The sequence below is a fragment of the Piliocolobus tephrosceles genome, chromosome 11, assembly GCF_002776525.5.
Source record: "Piliocolobus tephrosceles isolate RC106 chromosome 11, ASM277652v3, whole genome shotgun sequence".
Lineage (NCBI taxonomy): Eukaryota > Metazoa > Chordata > Mammalia > Primates > Cercopithecidae > Piliocolobus > Piliocolobus tephrosceles.
In genome coordinates this window covers 94,678,977-94,697,455 of record NC_045444.1, presented here as the reverse complement: position 1 = coordinate 94,697,455, position 18,479 = coordinate 94,678,977, and the positions used below count along the sequence as shown (strand labels likewise).

Sequence of the window (18,479 nt, the reverse complement as noted above, 5' to 3'; positions counted from 1 at the left end):
AATCAGCAGGATGTGGGTGGGGCCAGATAAGGGAATAAAAGCAGGCTGCCCCAACCATCAGCAGCAACCCCTACTGGTCTCTTTCCACCATGTGGAAGGTCTGTTCTTTTGCTCTTTATGATAAATCTTGCTGCTGCTCACTCTGGATCAATGCTGCCTTCGTGAGCTGTAACATTCACCGTGAAGGTCTGCAGCTCACTCCTGAAACCAGCAAGACTATGAACCCACAGGGAGGAATGAACAACTCCAGATGCACCACCCTTAAGAGCTGTAATGCTCATGGTGACAGTCCATAGCTGCTTTCTTGAAGTCAGCAAGACCAAGAACTCATCTATTCCGGACAGGCTGGGACAGCAAGCATGCACCACCACACCCCAGCTAATTTTTGTGTTTTTTGTTGAGATGGGGTTTTGCCACATTGCCCATGCTGGTCTCAAACTCCTGGATTCAAGGGATCCCTCTGCCTCAGCCTCTCAAAGTGCTGGGATTCAGGCGTGAGCCACTGCATCCAGCCTGGACTCACAGATTCTTATTTTATTCAATGGACTGTAATTTACCACCATCTTCGTGTATTTTGATGCTTAGATTATCAAGCTGGGTTGTGTCAGGATTGTAACATATTCTGCAGTTAATTTGGGTGTACTGTCCTGTATATTAAGCCACCTAGTAGTATGATTCGCTTTTCTTAAGTGAGGCTTCCTCTGAGAAGAGCTTTCACATGCCATCCTTCTTTTCTACCAACAGAATGTATGGGTCCATGCTTTCCTTTCCAGATCTAACCACACAATGTCTCAGCAGAAAGTATTGTTGAAAGACTGCCTGTTTCAAAATGGATCCCCAGAGACTGGAGCCTTACTTAAAAGACAAGTCTGGGGTAAAAGCAAAGCAAGGTGCTAGGGTCCTAGGATTGTCACCTTTTGGAGAGATGGGGAGATCAACTTTCAAATTCTATTATTGAGACTAAATTATGGAGTCCACACGATGGACGTTTAGGTAATAATGGGAATAGGGACAGAGTATGACTGGGTAGGCACCTGAAGAACTTCTAGGGCAGCTGACTGTGTTTCATTTCTTGATATGGGTAATGATTACAAGAGTACCTTGTAATGGTTTACTATGTTATACATTTGTGTGATTTACTGCATCCTTTTTTAATAATAAAAAGTTTTAAGAAGTGTATTAGGAAACCTGTTCTTAATCCCTTGGACTAATTGCATAGGACTACATTCTTCTGGAACAAATTCAAAAACTTTCTCTGCAGTGTCAGCTTACCCTCCTGACAAAGCCTTTTGGTTTGCCTTTGATAGATGACACAATTTCAAATCATCTTTAACCTTTCCAAATAAAAACTAGAAAGCCCCTCTCCAGGAAGGTGCTCTGCCTGGAATTTAATCGGACTGTATACTAAGTATTATGAGTAAAGACATTTAAGGGTCTTTCGTGGGCTTTTGGACTTACATTCCTTTACCTGAATGACTTCCTGATACTTTCTTATCCAGAGTATTTGATTTTAAAGCTTTCATTTGGTTTCTACATGAGAATTATCCTTTTCCTAGTTGGTCTTGCTTTGTTTTATTTGGAAAATAATGCTTTGCACATTATATGTTCAGAGACTAAACTTCAAGACATTCTAACCGAATCACGTTTTCCTATGTTCAAGTCACTAAATTTTCACTAATTTCAAAATTTTATCCTCCTTTTTTTTTTTTTTTTTTCCACTTCAGAAGCGTTTCAGTCATTTCCTACAGGGTTTAACTCTGAATTTTTTGAGTAAACTCCAAAATGTTTAAAATATATGATTAAAAACTAACTTGCTGGGCACAGTGGCTCATGCCTATAATCCCAGCACTTTGGGAGGCCAAGGTGGGTGGATCACAAGATTAGGAGTTAAAGACTAGCCTGGCCAATATGGTGAAACCCCGTCTCTACTAAAAATACAAAAATTAGCTGGGCATGGTGGTGGGTGCCTGTAGTCCCAGCTACTCGGGAAGCTGAGGCAGAAGAATCACTTGAACCCAGGAGGCAGAGGTTGCAGTGAGTCGAGATTGTGCCACTGCACTCCAGCAGCCTGGGTGACAGAGCGAGACTCCCATCTCAAAAAAAAAAACAAACAAACAAACAAAAAAAACTAACAACTTAACTTTGACGCTGAAATATTATTCTGATATTCTAGAGCTATCCTTACCTATTTAAAATGTTCCAAATTTCCTGGCTGTAGTTACTCCCTTTGTTAGAATTACTCAGCAAGTTTACCTTTCTTTTGATCATGTTTCTATTTTTATTGTTTGAAATACCCTGCTTGTTGGTGACTTATTTTTTCCTGCAAATTAATTACCATGCTCTTGTACTATTCCATGAAGACTTACAACTTGGAGCTCAGCCAATGTTTTGAATCTGGCCTTTCCATTTTCATTTACTTCCTTACAGAAGGGGTTTTTCCTTTCTTCGATTTTTGAACCTAATTCATCCAACAAGTAGATTGGAGCATGTCTGCTAATCCCGATACTATCTTGGTAAATCAGTGTCCCATAGGACCCACAACCTCTAGGTAAGGGTACTTTTATTGGTCAGGCTACTGCAATTGTACCATTGCTGAGCGTCAGATAGCTTGAGTTTTGAATCATTGGTTTTGTTCCAGTGTTTTGGTATGATTCTTTACTATTATAATTGGAATGCTTTTCAGAACTTATTTGAAGTTAACTTGGGCCTCGTTTTCTATGAACACATTCTTCAAATATCCTAAAGCTATGGCAAGATAAGCAACATCTTGATCTGTACAATGAGTGCTTTAATTCTTGCGCTTTTCCACAGTTGTGATTACCTCATGGAGTTCAGCGGTATGACTGCTACATCGCTCACATACGCCATTTCCTCTGTCAATTACTGGAAAAGTATCAGGCCTGATGTGTCTGCCTCATAAACTCCCTCTGAGCACTGTGGAGAATTGTAGGCACATGGCTTCTCTGTAATGACAGTATATTGGCTTCCACATTATTCATTCAGTAGTCAGAGATTTCAAGGATAATCTCCAAAATAAAATGAAGGAAATGCATTTTAAAGATCACTCTTTTTGAGTCTGGATGAATGAATCAAGTGACCACTGTCAAAAATACAGAAGTTCCAAGAAGATTGCTGGTTCCAAGCAATGAGCTCAGTTATGAACCCAATGAGTGTGAAATAGGCAGAACCCCCAACTGGAGGATTTCAAGCAGTATTTGAAGATGAAGGATTGAAGCCAGGACCAAAGATATAGACAGCAGTTGAAGTCTTGAAAATAGACACTCTCTGACAAGAATAGCAAAACAAGAACAATAGGTGGTCAATGATTGGCTACACTTAAGAAATAAGAAGAATCAGTGAAGGACACAGAAGGAACAACCTGAAAGACAACTGGGGAGAACAGTGTCAAACGAAGTCAGAGAAAGAGCCGATTTATGTAGGAAGGAGTAAACATCCAGCTCAAATATTAGAAGAGGGCTGAAGATGACGGCAAACTGAAAAATTATCACTGGTGACTCTGGAGAATCATAAAAAGCATCTGAAGATTTCTAAATAAACGAGGTTTATCACATTCCTATCTTCTGAACTGATTTTTTTTTTTTTTTGAGACAGAGTTTTGCTCTTGTCACCCGGACTGGAGTGCAGTGGCATGATCTCGGCTCACTGCACCCTCCACCTACCAAGTTCAAGCAATTCTCCTGCCTCAGCCTCCTGTGTAGTTGGGATTACAGGCACACACCATCACACCCAGCTAATTTTTGTATTTTTATTAGAGACGGGGTTTCACCATGTTGGTCAGGCTGGATCTGCCCGCCTCAGCCTCCCAAGGTGTTAGCATTACAGATGTGAGCCACCTCGTTCAGCCAGCTTTTTTCTTTAAGGTGGGGTCTCACTCTGTCACCCAGGCTGGAGTGCAGAGGCGCAATCTCGGCTCACTGCAACCTCTGCCTCCTGGGTTAAAACAACCCTCCTGCCTCAGCCTCCCGAGTAGCTGGGATTACAAGCATGTGCCACCACACTCGGCTAATGTTTATACTTTTACTAGAGATGGGGTTTCACCATGTTGGTGAACAGGCTGGTCTCAAGCTCCTGACCTCAAATGATCTGCCTGCCCTGGCCACCCAAAGGGCTGGGATTGCAGGCATGAGCCACTGCACCCGGTCTTCTCAACTGATTTTCTTTGCCATTTGATCAGGAATCACTTTGAACAAAGGTAGTAAAATAATCAACTGTGAGGTAACAAAATAGAGGGTATCACATAAACAATTCAATAAGCTTCTAAGAGAAATTCAGCTCCTACTGAAATTCCAAACCTATGCATTTATTCAACAAATATTCTTTGAGGGTACATTGTGTGCCAGGGACTGGCCTAGCCAATGGGCACACACAGTGGGCACAGTGTGGTAAATTAGACCTGAAACTTAATACTATACCATTTGCATACTACCAAAAAGACAGAAACTTATGCATCGTTCTACGTTGGCATTTGGGGACCATGTACACAAATTATACAGGCAACTTTTTGAAAACAAATGTAAAACTACTTATTATTTCAATAATTATGTGAATTGCTCATGGAAGATTCAGTTTTGTTGTTTATTCATATACAAAGTGGGTAAGCAAAGGTATGTGCAGTGGCGCATGCCTAGAGTTCCACTACTCTGGAGGCTGAGGTGGAAGTATCACTTGAGTCCAGGAATTTGAGTCCAACCTGGGCAACATAGCGACATGCCCTCTCCAAAAAAAAAAACAAAAGCAAACAAAACACTTCAAAAGTAGGCACTTTTGAAGTTTTAGTCACAATGGACAATGTCTTAAACATTGTTTTCTTAATCTAATCTATATAAACCTTATGATAACATCAATTCCTTAAACACTTTTCTTAATCTGTTCTGCACAAACCTTATGGAAAATAAATTAGTTAATAATTTATTAACTAATAAATTATAATAATAAATTAGATAATTTATTATTAACTAATTTAAATTATTAAATTAGTGGGGACTGAGTAGACAAGGACAGCAATATCAAGGAAAAAAAAAAAGACAGCTTGGCCAACATGATGAAACCATCTCTATTACAAATACAAAAATTAGCCAGGTGGTGGTGGTTCACACCTGTAATGCCAGCTACTTGGGAGACTGAGACGGGAGAATCGCTTAAGCCTGGGAGGCGGAGGTTGCAGTGAGCTGAGATTGCATCACTACACTCCAGCCTAGGTGACAGAGTGAGACCCTGTCTCAAAAAAAAAAAAAAAGAAAAGAAAAAGAAAAAAGAAGAATGAATTCCTGCAGAGCCCTGAGATTGTAAGAGAGTGACAAACCTTAGGCCTATATCACGGTGTGTAGGGAGACCCCATGAAACTATTGCTATGGAATAAAAGATGAAATGCTCCTGATTATTGTAAATACAAAATTGCATGCAGGATTGTGTAAAGACAATGCCAGGTTGGACTGCCAGAATGAGCCAACAGCACGTGATGTGCTTCCCCCTGCAGAGAGCCTATGAATGGACGTGCAGTCAGGGAGGTTTCACATTACCAAGATTCCTATCCCAGAAAAACAGATGTTCATAGCTCTGGGAATGGAATGCGACCCTCATGGAGAGCCTATAAACAGACGCACAGGGGGTGTCTGTCCATACGGATAAGATAGGGCTACAAACACCCTCATCTTACCATGGCTCTTCTAGGCCTCTTTAGGGTTAAGGCATACTCCCTTCTGAGAATTTCTGGTCTAACCAGTTGTCTTGCTTCAGGTCCTGTTACTATGGATTGTTTGTAACCAGCTCTTGCTGCAACTGTTACTGGTGATTAATATTTTGCTAATCATAGGTGGAAAGACTGTGTTTCTGTTTTAAGGCTCTGTTAGAAATTACTGATGCACACACTATATTATAAATTCTTACCTCTGTATACTGTACTTCCGCATACAGATGTTATGTTAAAGGATTACTTCATCCCCATGTGACCATCTCACCTCATAATCAAATGACCCTAAATCCCTCACTAACCTACCCCCGCCCTCACTAAACTTAATAATAAATGCTGGCATATCCAGTGCATTGTTGGCACTGTGGGACCAGAAGGCGGTGATGCCCCTGGACCCAGCTTTCACTATCTTGTGTGTGTCTGTTATTTCTCGACCTGTCAATCCGCCTGGGAACAAAGAGAGAGCCCCGTTGCATTTTGGGCTGCTGGCCAGGTCCCGCAATAACAGTGAGTAGAATTTGTAAGTGGAACTATCCCATGTAAACTAGAGTTATGGAAAAGCAGTGTACAGACTAAGTCCTATGCAAAATTAATGACCTTAGCATTTATGCTGACAGTCTGTAGCATTAGAAAGTAAATTGTGGCTGGGCATGGTGGCTCATGCCTGTAATTCCAGCACTTTGGAAGGCCGAGGCAGGTGGATCATGAGGTCAGGAAATCAAGACCACCCTGGCTTACACAGTGAAACCCTGTCTCTACTAAAAATACAAAAAATTAGCCAGGCGTGGTGGTGGGCGCCTGGAGTCCCAGCTACTCAGGAGGCTGAGGTGAGAGGATCACTTGAACCTGGGAGGCGGAGCTTGCAGTGAGCCAAGATCACACCACTGCACTCCAGCCTGGGTGACAGAGCAAGACTCCATCTCAAAAAAAAAAAAAAAAAGAGAGAAAGTTAATTGCTTCCTAGACACATGGTATTTGGTAAATAAGCTCAACGTTATGCCAGGTTCAAGATGCAAGGATGCAAATAGACTGCATTTCAAAAGTTTGGATAATTCAGTTTGGCACTAGAACACAATTTATGGGGGAAGCAATGTAGCAAGTCTTCAGTATTTAACTAGAATAACAGTTGAGAGAATTTACATTTATGTATGTGGTCCTTTATATAGGTATTTTCATTTCATTCTTACCATCATCTACCACTGCATTTTACACAGGAGGAAACTAAGGCCCAGAGAATAAAAGTGATTTGCTCAGGGTCAGCCAGTAAGTAGCAGAACAGAGGTCAAACTATCATTTTCTCAGTGCATCTAGACAAAATGTTTTTCAAAATATGAACCAAGGGTCACCTATATGAGACTCACTAGTGATAGGCAAAACACACAATGGAGAATTAATTTGGAAATACCAAATTGAATATTCAAATGCAGATTCTTGGTCTCCATCTACTGAATCAGACTCTGAAGTCAGGGCTCCAGGAATTTCCAGTTTTACGAGCTCTCCAGGTGAGTTTTATGAATGCCGAAGTTTGAGAACCATGAAAGGAGGTTGGGTGAAAGCTGCCATATGTAATAAATTTACATAAAGTTTGGACTGGTTTACGTCAGTCATTTTAAAAACAGGATGATGATAATTAATTGCGAGTAATCTTTAATGGGTACAATTTAAGACAGTATATAAGGTGTATTATTTACCATTTACCCCTTGCTGGCTTCAGCATTTTTTGCAGGAAACTTTCTCTGAGTTCCACTATTCCAAGCTATTGTTCCAAATCGCCTTTCTTCTACTCCTGAACCCACAAACTCTCTCAGATGGGTAAACTGGGTTTTCTGTCACTGTTATTCCTTTCAGAGCTCCTGTTAGGGCTTTTCCACCGGCTCCCCTCTCCCCCAGCGCTGCACTGCTCAAGCTCAGGGCTCCTGCTAAGCTAGCCCCGCTGTCTCTCCCTTCAGTCACAATTATGATTATTCACCGGGACCTCATCAGCCACGATGAGATGTTCTGCAACATTTACAAGATCCAGGAGATGGCTGAAGGGCTGTGGCTGAAGGTGGAGGAGAAGATGGTCACTAGGACAGAGGGTAGCATTGATGACTCTGATTGGTGGAAATGGCTCCGCTGAAGGCCCAAAGGGCAAACGTACAGAAAGCACTGTAATCACTGGTGTTAAGATTGTCAAGAACCATCCTTTGAAAGAAAGCAGCTTTACAAAGGATGCATACAATAAGTACATCCAAGATTACATGCAATCAATCAAAGGCAAACTTGAAGAACAGAGACCAGAAAGAGTAAAACCTGTTACGACAGAGGCTGCAGAACAAATGAAGCACACCCTTGCTAATTTCAAAAACAATACCAGTTTTTATTAGTGAAAACATGAATCCAGATGGCATGGTTGCTCTATTGGACTACCATGAGACTGGTGTTATTACAGTAGGCAGCTAGTTAGGCATGAGCAGGGAATAAGAGGTCTCCACCCACCCCCACCAGGAATGTCAGGCGACCATCAGGTGATGGTCAGGTGGTTGTTAACGGTCTCTCTAAAATAATAATTGGTCATGGCCAGGCGTGGTGGCTCATGGCTGTAATTCCAGCACTTTGGGAGGCCAAGGCGGGAAGATCACCTGAGGTCAGGAGTTCTTCCCACCCAGTCAACAAGGTGAAACCCCGTCTCTACTAAAAATACAAAAAAAATAGCCGGCATGGTGGCGTTCCCCTGTAATCCCAGCTACACCGAAGGCTGAGGTAAGAGAATCACTTGAAGGAGGCAGAGGTTGCAGTGAGCCTAGATTGCTCCAGTGCACTCCAGCCTGGGTGACAGAGTGGGACACCATCTCAAAACAATAATAATTATTATTATTATTATATTTTATTATAATTATAATTTTTATAATATAATTTTTACAATTATATTTTATTATTGTTATTTATTTATTTATAATTTTTATTATTTATAATTTTTATTTATAATTTATTTATTTATTTATTATAATTAAATTATTGTATTATAATAATAATGATTATTATTATTAGTCACATCCAGCTCCAGGGAAAGGCAGTCTCCCAGTAGACAGAAAAACACCTGAAACTGGTGATAAGGAGCTTCCCAATAAGACCTCAAGAACTGAGTGGGCTCAAGCTTGCACACTAAGAGGCAAAATGGCAGAGTTTAACTGATATATAACCACCTAGGAACATTTGGCTGGTAAGGGAAGAATGCCTCAAGTGAGTACGCATACAACTCCAGTAAACACACCACACATATTCCCCTCTCAGGCGCCAGCAGGCCACTGCGCATGTGGACAGCCCACCCCAAGGGAGGAATCTGGGGAGAAGGGATGCAAGACCCTGGAAGCATGCCAACATATAAAACCCCAAGTCAAAGGTCAAACGGTGCAGTTGATCTCTCAAGTTGCCCGCTCAGCCCTCTTCCAAGTGTACTTTACTTCCTTTCATTCCTGCTCTAAAGCTTTTTAATAAACTTTCACTCCTGCTCTGAGTCTTGCCTCTGCCTCCTTGATGGAATTCTTTCTTCTGAGAAGGCCAGAATTGAGGTTGCTGCAAACACGTTTGGATTTGCCACTGGTAACACTGTGACCCCATATATAATTTTCTTTCTTTTTTTTTTTTTAATACTTTTCAAAACCTTTTGACTCAATTGTTATTTTGTTTTATTCTACTTATTTTTTTTTGAGACAGGGTCTTCCTCTGCCACCCAGGCTGGAGGGCAGTGGCACAATCTCAGCTCACTGCAACCTCCACCATCTGGGGTCAAGTGATCCTCTTGCCTCAGCCTCCCAAGTAGCTGGGACTACAGGCACATGCCACCAAGCCCGACTAATTTTTGTATTTTTTGTGGAGATGAGGTTTTGCTGTGTTGCCCAGACTGGTCTCGAACTCCTGAGCTCAAGCGATCTGTCTGCCTTGGCCTGTCTGCTGGGATTATGGGTGTGAGCCACCGTGGCCAGTGATTCTCTTTAAGGATGGTGTAGAAATGGAAAAATGTTAACAAATTTGGCAATTACTTTGAATCTCTCACTTGTTGTCATAACTGGCTTCTACTTGTCATCCACATAACACCAGGACTTCAACAAACGGGATTGATACGATCTTGAGCTCTTCATTTATTTTGACCATAATTTATCTGGAGTGGAGACATTGTCTTTAAGAAAAATATGTCAGGTAGGTTGTCTAAAAATTAAATGCATTTAAACTCATTTGAGAGAATGCCTTTTAGTTTAAAACATATTTAAACTAAGTCCATCTTGTAGTGTTCCTGGAGAAGCTAAGCCTGATTGTAAGCCACTACTAGAAAGAATAAGACTGTCATCAGATAACTTCTCCAGTGGAAACTACTTCTGAGACTGGAATATAAAAAGCAAGAATCAGGCTGGGTCTGGTGGCTCCTGCCTGTAATCCTGGGACTTTGGCAGGCTGAGGCAGGAGGACTGCTTCAGCTCAGGAGTTTGAGATCAACCTGGGCAACATAGTGAGACCCCATCTCTGAAAACAGATATATATATATTAAAAACCCCAAGAATCAAAAGTTTTGATTCTTACTGAATTGCAGTAAAGGGAAAGACCATGCTTATAGCAATGCCAGCATCTGAAGTGGAGCCTTTCACATTTCATCACTTACAATGGAAGTAGTTAATTCTGAAAGAAACTATCAAGGGAGTAAAAAGAGACTAACTTAGCTGGGACAGAAAGAAAAAGAACTTTCAGTAGGGGGGTCAGGAGAGTGGCAAGGTCACCTGTGGCTCTTTGTAAAGCAGAGTTATGTGTTAAGTCAGGATTTATCGGTTCCGTAGCTGCCAGAACATTTGCCCTACTTTTCAAGCATCTCTACAATATTTTCCCCATAATCTCCTGGGTGAAATGCACATTTGCATTCTAAGTCACTTTGAATGGGAAAACCTTAATGAAAAAGGCCATTAATCACAGATACATCAGGAAATATACTACAACAATATTGTCACAGCTGCAGCAGGAAGTAGTGGTGAGCCTTCCTCGTTATTGTTTAATGTTGTTTTGTGATAAATAAACAGAGTTCAAATTGATAATGAAGAAACTGTTTCATCATCTCTGCGTATGTGTGTGTGTGTATGTGTGTCTAGACCTCCCCAGCATCCCTCTCTAATTCCCCTCCCATTCAACACATCAGTTTTCTCTCTCATTCATTTCGTTTATTTATTTATTTATTTGTATTGTTAGTAGAGACAGAGTTTCACTATGTTGGTCAGGCTGGTCTTGAACTCCTGGCCTCAAGTGATCTGCCCACCTTGGCCTCGCAAAGTGCTGAGACTACAGCCGTGAGCCACCGTGCCCGGCCTCTCTAATTTATTTCTGTCCAGGGATTAAGTATTACTGACAGGATGAACTAGGCTGAGTCAGCTATAGTGAATCCAGATTCTAAGGTAACCTCAAAAAACAAGAAGCTCAGGGCAAGAACTGGAACCTAAGGTTTAATGATTTGATATTTTCCAAAGTCTGAATGAAGTTCTAGGTATTTTTCCAAATGCTACCTGAGGATTTCTATTGCAACTGTGCATTGCTGCCTTGCCAGACAGCTGCAGTCAGCATCTTTGGGCTGACTTGGTTTCTGATCCCTCCTGGTTTCAGACCAGGCACTAGCCCTTGAGGAAAATTCAGACTCCCTTGAAGGTGGTCTCACAACCCCACACTCCTTCTAATCAATTCTGCCTCCCATTCTGCCTAATCTTTCTTCCAAATTTGTCTGCTGCCCTTATCCATAAGGACACTGACAATAACCATGCTTTCAGGAGGCAAGAGTATGGTGGGAATCAATCTTTCTTTCTTTTCTTTTCTTTCTTTCTTTCTTTTGTTTTTTCTTTCTTTCTTTCCTTTCTTTCTCTTTCTTCTTTCTTTCTCTCTCTCTCTCTTCTCTCTTTCTCTCTTCCTTCCTTCCTTTCCTTCCTTTCTTTCCTTTGAGATGGAGTCTCAGTCTTGTTTCCCAGACTGGAGTGCAATGGTGCAATCTCAGCTCACCACAACCTCCGGCTCCTGAGTTCCAGTGATTCTCCTGCCTCAGCCTCCCAAGTAGCTGGGATTACAGGCATGCACCACCACACCCAACTAATTTTGTATTTTTAGTAGAAACGAGTTTTCTCTATGTTGGTCAGGCTGGTCTCAAACTCCCGACCTCAGGTGATCCACCTGCCTCGGCCTCCCAAAGTGCTAGGATTACAGATGTGAGCAACCGCACCTGGCCATTGGGAATTATAGGGTATTATTATAGAGTATAGGGTAAGTATTGCTTTTTATAACCAGCTTCAGATAATTTTTTTTCAATAAATGATGTAGTGAAAGGGGGTCCTTAAAGATTCTTTAATTTAGCACACTTTGTGCTCAAACTGGAAAAAAACAAAGCAGCAAGGTCTTTTATAAGACTGTGTATTATAATAATGGACTTCCAAAATAGCTCAAGTGTTTATAAGACTGTGTATTATAATAATGGACTTCCAAAATAGCTCAAGCAATATATATTTTCCATGAAACAATGTTCTTTGACCCATGGGGGCAGATTAGCACCTACAGATACCTTTGGCTCTGAAGGCTTTTATCCATATAGAAGAAAAAGTTACTTTCTCTTCTAGAAGGTACGGTGGGGGACAACTTAACAGAACCATCACTTACTTCTATTTAGAATCTATGTTTACCCCACAGGCAAATCAGAGAATAGAGGTGATTAATCTCAGGATGTGCCCAAGATAGAAGCCATTCTATTGCCAAGTTCCAGTGGTTTAGTCTCAATCTCCAGGATAAGAGGCAAAAAAGTCATTAAGTGTCATTTTGGAATTGATCCCATCTATGTGGGCTAGTTCCTGTCTTTTTTTTTTTTTTTTTGACTGGAGTCTCGCTCTGTCACCCAGGCTAGAGTGCAGTAGCGCGATCTCAGCTCACTGCAAGCTCTGCCTCCTGGGTTCACACCATTCTCCTGCCTCAGCCTCCTGAGTAGCTGGGACTACAGGCGCCCATCACCACATCCGGCTAATTTTTTGTTATTTTTAGTAGAGATGGGGTTTCACCGTATTAGCTGGGATGGTCTTGATCTCCTGATCTCGTGATCCACCCGCCTCAGCCTCCCAAAGTGCAGGTCCCTTTGGGAGAGGGACCTCCCAAAATCCCTCCCAAAGGGATTACAGGCATGAGCCACCACACCTGGATTCTTTTTTGCCCTTTTATTATAGTTTGGATGCACAGTAATGATAATTGTAGCTAACATTTGTTTACCTCATATAAGCACTGTTCTAGATTTTTTACTTGATTACTTGTTCTATACTTGCAATAACTTTGTGGTGTAGGTACTCCATTTCATAAAATAATGAACTGAGGCACAGACTGGCCCAGGTTGCATTGATGGAATTCTGGTCATCTTTTGTAGCATAATAAATTATCTCAAAGCTTAGTGGCTTAAGTTACTTCTTATGGTTCTGGAAGTTGACTGGGTTCAGCTAGGTGATTCTCGCTTAGTGAGACTCACTTGGGGGCTTCCATAGAATTGCAGTAGATGGTGGCTGTGACTGGCGTCATCTTGAATGTTTCCTCCCACACGTGTCTGTTGGCTGGGACTCCAGATAGCGCTGTCATCCAGAGTCCCACACATGGCCTCTCCATGTGACCTGGACTTGCCCATAGCATCAAAGCTGGGCTTCAAAAGCAAACATTTCAGGCAAAAGTGGTATTGCCTTTTGTTAAAAAAAAGAAAAAAAACTTTTTTATTTTGAATTAATTACAAACTAACAGGAAGCTGCAAGTAGAGTTAAAGAATCTAATAAATGCTTTACTCAGCTTCCTCCAATGGTGAGATCTTCTATAACTGTAGAACAATATCAGGACCAGGAAATGGACATTTGCACAATACTGTTAACTAGGCTACAGAACTTATTCTGTTTTTCCAGCTTTTACACGCACTTAATTGTATGGGCATGTGTGGAGCACACAATGCTGTCTCTTTGTAGTCAGATTTACTCCTTCCCACACTCACACCTGTCCCCTGGCAACCATCTCTGTCATTTTGTCATTTCCAGAATGTTACATAATGAAATCATACAGTATGTGATGTTTTGAGACTGGCTTTTTTCACTAAGCACATTGAGATCCATCCAACTGTACATGAATCAATAGTTTGTTCCTTTCATTGCTGAATAATATTTTATATATTGCCTTTCAAGACCTAGCCTGAGAAGTCACACAGTTTCACTTCTACTGTAATTACTGGCTTGTCCAGATTCAAGGAGAGGGGACCAACGCCCTGCCCAACCCTGATGAGAGTAGTGCCAATGTCACTTTGTAAGAAGAGCCTGAGAACTGTTGTGTCATCTCGGAAAATATAATCTGCCACAGATGGAAAGTGGCAAAGATGAGATTCTATTGTCTCTACAAAAAATACAAAAATAAATTAGCTGGGCGTGGCGGCACGTGCCTGTAATCCCAGCTACTTGGGAGGCTGAGACAGGAGAATTGCTTGAACCCGGGAGGCGGAAGTTGCAGTGAGCCGAGGGTGGCACCATTGCTCTCCAGCCTGGGTGACAGAGTGAGACTCTGTCTCTAAATAAATAAAAAATAAATAAATAAATAAATAAATGAAAAACAGCACCTGAAATTGGAGGTTGTATGGAGAAATAAAAATTGTATATTTAAACAATTTTGAAATTACATACACTTTATGTTTATGCTTACAAAAGAACATATGGAAAACATAATGAGAATAAGCAACAGACCACCTAACACCAACATAGATAATGTACTTTCTATATCACACCTTTATATTTTCTACATTAGAATGGTTCCAAAGGTCTATAGAGTGCTCATCGAAGTAAAATTATACTCATAATGAAAGCTGTTTTGTTGATCATCTTTTTATCTGTTGGTCCAAATAAATTAAGAATTTCATATTAATAAAAAGAACCAGAAAATTAATATTGTTCATCATTATTGAAACTCTATTATAAACTCTGTCCCGAGACTGCTGTGGCAGAGGAAACACTTAAAAATGAAGCCCAACTCAGAAGTCTTAGTATGTTTCTGAAACCTTCTATCTAGTCTACTTACAGCTAACAGTTAAACTAGATCCTGCGTGGGAAGGGGAGAGGTAAGTGCCTAATGACTAATGATCTAACCGAAGTGACAAAGAAAATAAGACTCTTCTGTCTGACACCATGATTCTGAGATTGATTTCATGAAATGTTCTATGGAGTTGGTGAAGGAGGTGTGCGCTCTGCTTGCAGGGCTCCGTACACAACTATTAATAAGATTGTGCCAGGCGCGGTGGCTCATGCCTGTAATCCCAGCACTTTGGGAGGTGGAAATGGGCAGATCACAAGATCACCAGATAAGAGACCATCCTGGCCAATATGGTGAAACCCCATCTCTACAAAAATACAAAAATTAGCCGGGCGTGGTGGCGGGCGCCTGTAGTCCCAGCTACTCGGGAGGCTGAGGCAGGAGAATGGCGTGAACCCAGGAGAGGGAGGTTGCAGTGAGCCGAGATGGTGCCACTGCACTCCAGCCTGGAGACAGAGCAAGACTCCATCTCAAAAAAAAAAAAAAAAAAAAAAAGATTGTGGTGATTCTCAGCTAAAAGTACAGAGTAAAGAGAGCATGGCAGCAGTGAGAGAGAGGTGAGATACAGGAGAATCGTTTGAACCCGGGAGGCGGAGGTTGCAGTGAGTCGAGATTGCACCATTGCACTCCAGTCTGGGAAACAGGGCAAGACTCCGTCTTTAAAAGACAAAAACAAAACCAAACCAAAAAAAAACTACCTCTCTCCAACAGCAATACAAAGAGAACTTTTTCTGAGCTGGAACCAAACAAATTTAAAAAGAACCATTTTATTCCTGCAGAAAAGCTCAGTAAAATTCAACTTCATGCTTCTAGATGTGGCTCTAGAGATGGGATCTAATCTAAAAGAACAGATTTTTAAAAACTCTGTTTCTAAATTTTGCTCGTCCCAGGCACATTAAGATGGACCCATGACAATTACTAATTCCTCTGTCCGTTTATAGAACTTTAAATTGAAATACAATAAATATATAGAAAAGAGCACATGTCATGAGTATACAGCTTGGTGAAATTTAGAAGCTGAACATTTCCTTATTAGTCCCAGATCAAGACCCAGAATGTTATCAGAACCCAGGAAGTCCCCAGATGTGTCCCTTCCACATCCTGGCAACAAAGATTTAGTAACTGTTCCCCTGACTTCCAAAAGCAAGTCGTTTTACCATTTTTTATGCTTTATATACATGAATCACATCATGTGTGTTCTGCGACTGGCTTCTTTCATTCTACTGTGTTAGTGAGATGAGTCCTTACTTGAGTATAGTTTACACAGTTTTTTGAGGCAAGTTTGCTTTTGAGAATTTAAGGAATGGAATGAAACAAGGTTTCACATGATTAACAGAGGCAATTCACTTGTTTCAGTTCAACAAGGCATGGCTTATCACAGTATCAAATATCCTAGGACAAATGGTAAAGCTAGCTATAATTTATTTCAACAAGGAGGGAGATGGATAAAGGAGCACTGTTTTGAATAACCTGAAGCTTCTGCTTCATGTTAAGCCTTCTAAAGTATGTTTGCAACAACAAAGTCACTTGGGCTCTCAATTAGCCTGGCTTCTGGCTTCAGCTTATCTGTGGCCTTAGGTATACTTCTTGTCCTCTGAGACAGAAAATTTTACTAAATATTACCCTTCTAGTTCTTATACCCTATGATTCCATGTTTCCAACTCAAATCCCTTGCCCATCTATCCATACAGCGATCCTGCCTGCACCCAAACCAGCTGGTACAGAGAAAAGTCACAGTTTTAAGTTAGGAGTAATAAAATCAGTCTAATTTTACAAGTTCTACTGAAGACAATATACCCATGTTATATCCAATAAGTAACTTTTTTTTTTTTTGAGACAGAGTCTCTGTCACCCAGACTGGAGTGCAGTGGCATGATCTGGGCTTACTGTAGCACCTCCCAGGTTCAGGTGATTCTCATGCATCAGCCACCCGAGTAGCTGGGATTACAGGCAAGTGCCACCATGCCTGGGTAATTTTTGTGTTCTTAGTAGAGATGGGGTTTCTCCGTGTTGGCCAGGCTGGTCTGGAACTCCTGACCTCAAGTGATCTGCCTGCCTTGGTCTCCCAAAGTGCTGGGATTATAGGCATGAGCCACCACGCCTGGCCTAATAGGTAATATTTTAAACATACAAGTTCTATAACATCCACTTTCTATCTTAAGTTGTTTTAATAGCTTGTGTATCTAATAAGTAGACTTTTTTTTTTTTCTTCTTTTTTTGAAACAGTTTCACTCTGTTGCCCAGACTGGAATGCAGTGGTGTGACCATGGTTCACTGCAGCCTCGACCTCCCTGGACTTAGGTGATCCTCCGACCTCAGCTTCCCAAGTAGCTGGGACTACAGGCACGTGACACTATAACCAGCTAGTTTTTTGTTTTTTTGTTTTTTTTTTCTGTAGAGACGGGGTGTAGCCAAGTTGCCCAGGCTGGTCTGGAACTCCTGGGCTCAAGCAATTCACCCACCTTGGCCTCCTAAAGTTCTGGGATTACAGGCATGAGCCACCACATCTGGACCTAATGAGTAGACTTATCTTAGAGTGTGAATGAGGATGAAGTGACAGGCCAGGCGATCTATTCTGTCTCCACCTCATAGTCACCCTACTCTTAACATCATTCTAATTGTATTTATACTTGGTGTTGAAGAAAACAAACATAAAAATCTTCATGGGTCAACTTTAAACATATCTTATTTCTAGATTACCATGGATTCATATCCTTTTCTTCCTATTATTTTGTAAATAGCACATTTATATTACATTGTAATTCAAATATTTTTGTATTTAATTCACCATTTAAAATATATGGCAGTTTTTACAAACCAATTTTGACTTTTTATTTTTGTTTTTTTATTATACTGCAATTCTTTAAAGATAGAAATGCTTCTCAGCCTCAATGTGAGAGGTGTTGCTGGCAGGAAACTGGGAGAATCTGTTCTATTCACTGACCTCATCAAGGACAAAAACCAATAGGACAAAGACTCTGCCTTCAAGAAGAACGCAGTGAAGAAAAGACAGTTAATACGGCCACCTTAATTTTTTTCCAAGAAATGTTTTGGAAACCTGACATGATTGGCCTTACGCAGACCTTTTATTTCTCAACAAACTCAAGGAGACAACTCATCCTGAAGTGCTACCCTTGGAAATACCTTCCTAAAAACAATAATAGCAACAAAATAACCAAGAAAATTATTTACTAACCCAATTGGAGAGAATAAAAGGTCATGCTTCAAAAGTTACCATTGCTTTGTTGTCTAAGAACAAGTTTTACTTTAAAAATAAAATGACAAGCCAGGTGCGGTGCCTCATGCCTATAATTGCAGCACTTTGGGAGGCCAAAGTGGATCACTTGAGGTCAGGAGTGTAAGACCAGCCTGGCCAACATGGCGAAACCCTGTCTCCACTAAAAATACAAAAATTAGCTGGATGTGGTGGCATACACCTGTAATCCCAGCTACTTGAGAGGCTGAGGCATGAGAATCACTTGAACCCAGGAGACGGATGTTGCTGTGAGCTGAGATTGCACCACTGCACTCCAGCCTGGACAACAAGAGCAAAACTCCGGCTCAAAAAATAAATAAATAAATAAATAGTAAACAGTCACAGTAGAGGAGAGACTGAATTATTTTTTAATTTTCTCTATAGAAAATACTATGAAACCTTGGTCCTATTAAGAGATCATCAAAGAGT

The 18,479-nt window shown here is 41.0% G+C and overlaps 1 pseudogene; it reads left to right on the top strand.

Moving 5' to 3' along the window:
* Nucleotides 1–7,667: 7,667 nt before the first annotated feature.
* LOC111545946 lies at nucleotides 7,668–9,716 on the top strand (annotated as a pseudogene).
* Nucleotides 9,717–18,479: the final 8,763 nt, after the last annotated feature.